This window comes from Hyposmocoma kahamanoa, unplaced genomic scaffold, assembly GCF_003589595.1.
Source record: "Hyposmocoma kahamanoa isolate Upper Pololo Valley unplaced genomic scaffold, ASM358959v1 192, whole genome shotgun sequence".
Taxonomy (NCBI): domain Eukaryota; kingdom Metazoa; phylum Arthropoda; class Insecta; order Lepidoptera; family Cosmopterigidae; genus Hyposmocoma; species Hyposmocoma kahamanoa.
Genome location: NW_020653719.1, coordinates 7,514,142 through 7,518,454, shown reverse-complemented (window position 1 = coordinate 7,518,454; position 4,313 = coordinate 7,514,142).

The window sequence follows — 4,313 nt, the reverse complement described above, 5'->3', positions numbered from 1 at the left end:
GTTCATTCCGCATAACATAAAAGTGTTGCATTAATCAATTTGGAAAAAATATATAGTAAAATTGAGGATATATACTGATTACTGCGGTGTAAAAACACGATTCCTAAATATTTTCACTATAGAAAAAAAACACAAACTTAACTCGAAATTTTACAACAAAACCATTGTATTCAATGGGTACTGTACGTATAGCAAATACTAATATAATACCTAATATAATAGCTAGTGTCCTTCTCCTAGGTTACATCTACCTCTATAACAAAATGAATCAAATTTGGTTCAGCGGATTTGGTGTGAAAACTTAACAGACAGTTAGGAGTTACTTTCGGATTATAATATTAGTGTGCATTTTTGTTAATTGTAAAAGAAATAAAATATATGAAACAAGTAATTTCATACAATTTATATTCACACTAATTTGTACAATATTATATAGAATATTAAAAATGTATAGAGTCAAAAAAATGTCGGATGACAGCGTGAAAACGCAAAATCACGATATTTTAACAAATTCATCCAACCGCTGCCCACCCAAGAAGTGTTTACTTTACCCTATTATGACCAGTAAGTCGATAATTTCTAGGACTCTATTTCGTTGTCTAGTGTTATTATTCTTTCGTTCATAATCCAAATAAGATCCTAATTAAGGCTATAGAAATTGAGCTTTATCACAATAGGAAATGACTACTACTACTACTTTTTCGAATCTAAACAGCACATATTTATTTTTTCCAAACAAACCAACGTTACCAACGTTTTAGGTCTTATAGAGGTCCCGTGGTCACGGCTGACTGACTTTATTATGTACCTTATAGAACGCATAGTTAAAAAATATAAAGTAATTTATTTTATTCAAGCATTAATAGTACCTACTCGAATAGGTCTCGTTTCATCAGCTTACTAATCCTAGGTGGCTATCTTCAAAAATTGCAATTTCTTCTTTGTGTTATCTTCATTTTTCTTCTTCTTCAGCCTCTAGCCACCCACTGCTGAGTGTAGGTGTCCTCACTTGCACGCCATTCTCTTCGGTCTTGGGGAATTTTAGTAACAGTAGTGCCTCTTGTAAAAGAGTTCGTTCAGAATAGTAGGTACTGTCACCTTGCCTATTTTTGCCGCCAAGCAGTAATGTGAGCATTAATGACGTATAAACCCTTAGTGGTTTTTTGAGCTACAGCTGCATGTATGTAATAAACCATTATAAAATGTATTAAATGAATAAAATAAAAAAAAATGCTTTCCGGTTTTCAAGGGTAAGGGTGAAATTACAGGCACATGGGACTTATCAACTTATGTCTCAGGGTGACGGGCGCAGCAGTGGCAATGCCCAAGCTTTGAGTGGCACTGCAACGTACCACCAGGCGTTCGACTTGTTTGTCCCGTTACTTGTTATCATAAAAAAACAGATGTTTTGGATTACTTTGGTTATATAGTCCGTCCTTCTAGCCTTCTGGTGGCAAACTCCACTCCGGCACTCTTCTAGTCCACTGGACTGTTTTGTGGCTTATGTGACCCGCCCGTTACCACTTTCTTTGCATAATGAAACGCCCCAAGTCGAATAGCTTAGTTAACTTTTATTTCATAGAAATCCTCAAATGGTGGACATTGTACACTGGCCAGCTTCTGTTTAATTATTAAATCAAACATTTTTCTTAACTTCACGATCTAGAGGCAGGTCAGTAAAGTACTACCAATTTTCAGTACCTCTAAATGTTGAGTTCGAAATTAATATAACGCTCTTAGTTTGACTCGTATCTTTTCAAAACTTCTGGCGTTGTTATAGCTCTATCAGATGTTCGTGATAAATAGAGAAATTAATTATTGTGTGCAACACTTAATTGGGAGAAACATTCTTGATTTTTTTTTACTTTTTTACGCACACACTCATACATCACAAACACCAAGTGTACTGTAACACACTTTGAATATAGATATTGATTTGAGCCTGTATTCTTGAAAAGCAGAGATATGTTTTTTAAGTAGAACCTAGCCTAAAATTTCAACCATGCATAGTATATCTAGTGCCTTAATTATGAGTTTGTGATTACGGCACATTGAATACAGCATCTTATTCTTCTTTTAATGTCACTGTTTGGAAACTCGCGAAGCGGGCTATACTAAATTGATATATATACTGACCAAACTCTGCGTTTATTCCTAGAATAATATCTATGCATTTTTTTATAATGTCAAGTGACGGGACGAACAAGTCGTACGTCTGGTGGTAAGCTACATTCCTGTTCATAGCAGTTCCAGTGCCACTCAGAGTTTTAAATAAAAAAGATCAGAAGGGCACTGCGACTGTGAACGTCATCCTGAGACATAGTTGACAAGTCCTATGTGCCTGTAATGTCATCAGCGACCAGCACTCTTACCTTTAAAAACGGAACGCCGAAATGCTCACATTATTGCTTGGCGGCAGAAAGAGGTAACGTGGCAGTACTTCCCTAGACGAACTCTTTTACCAGGAGCTCTACTGCTACCAAAAACGTGAAAAGATAATCTCCCTAAACTTTGTAACAGTTGAAAATTTAATTATTAGAGCAGAAATCTAATTTACCTATTTTATTTGATTAAAATGATTTTATGCTAAAACTGCGGCGCTCGGAGTAAAACTTTAAAAAACAAACTTTTGTTTTTCGAATGTGAATCTTTTGGTACTAAATAAAATTTAAAATATCGAATTCTGACTAAAAGTAACTTCGGATTTGCTTGACTGCCTCCGTGACATAACGGCGACCATCCGGACTGCTACGCAGAGGTCCTAGGTTCGATTTCCGGGCTGGGAGAAATATTTGTATAGCCTACATTTATTTCTCTCGTGAGTTTGGGTGTAATTTGTGTGTGTCCATGGCACCCGCGACACAGGGCTTCCGCGTTATTATTATTTGTATTACCTGTCATGGCTTCTCTATTGTAGGTAATGTTTTATTTCCTCCATAATCAACACCGTCGCATCATCCATATTCGAAAAGCCTCACACTTTTCCCACTCGATTCACACCGGCCCACGTGGCTTAAATACCTCGTTAAGATAGCCACAAAAAACACGCACTGCGGGGGTGGTGCATCTAATTAAACGGGTGGCAGGTAAGGGGTGGGGGGTACACGGTAGCCGTCGGGCGTTAAGTGCCTCTCGTAGTAAAACCATCATAAACTTGTGTCTGGCTATAACTAGTACAGGCGAACGAGTTCTTGGAACCAGTTGGAACAATAAGTGTTCTAGTACTGGGTAAATGAAATAAGTGGTGTTTTTTTATGATACGAAATAACGGGATGAACCAGTCGTGCGCCTGATGGTAAGCGACCTGCGATGGAAACAGTTTCAGTCTTTTTTTTTCTAATATAAGTGTGCATTTGACCTCCATCTCACCTGATGGAAAGTGACGATGAGGTCGACGATGGAGCATGCACACATAGATAATGCCTATTCACTCTCGCCTTGAAAAGGTCTAAGTTATGACGTTCAAGGAACAAGTCTACAGGCAGGGAATTCCACTCCATAGCCGTTCGCCATATCTTCCACAATTGAAGCGTAACGCTTCAATTGACGCCTAGTCCCCCGATGATGGAAAGGGGAAGGCGGAATTAAATCGTGTAATTCCATCGCACACTCTCCGTGATATATCCTGTAAAATACCGATAAGCAGGCAACTTTACGGCGTTGTTCAAGGCTCTGCAGCTTCGCCTCTACTGATTCCGAATCACCTATAAGCTTCTTGGTACGCTTGTCAATTGAATCCAAGGTGGCCAGTTGATATGTAGCAGAGCCATTCCAAAGGTGGCAACAGTACTTCATACACGACCGGAATTGTGCTTGATACAGCTGAAGCAACTGTCCCGGTGTGAAGTAACGCCTCACCCTAGAAAGGATGCCAAGCTTCCTGGCTGCATTTTTGGCCATGGATTCAATGTATCTGCCGAAGTTCAGATTGGACGACAAGTCCATTCCAAGTAGCTGGAGACGGTCGGCCATCGGTATGGATATATCACGAAAAGTCGGAGTCAGCTCAAAGGGACTCCGTTTAGTGGAGAATAGACACGCCTGCGTTTTGGTAGCGTTAAATTTGACTAGATTGGCAAAGCCCCAATCGGAGACTGCCTTGATCGTCAAATCTAAACGGCTAACCATGGACTCTCGACAAGACTGGATTTCCTCTCCACTGACCTTTGCATTGGTCAAGTACCTAACTACTCACTGTGCTGTCATCAGCATACGCAAAGGTACCTGGAATCAACTATCATTGATATGCAGTAGAAAGAGAGTTGCAGACAGTACGGAACCCTGAGGAACTCTATCGCCATATGTTCGGAAGA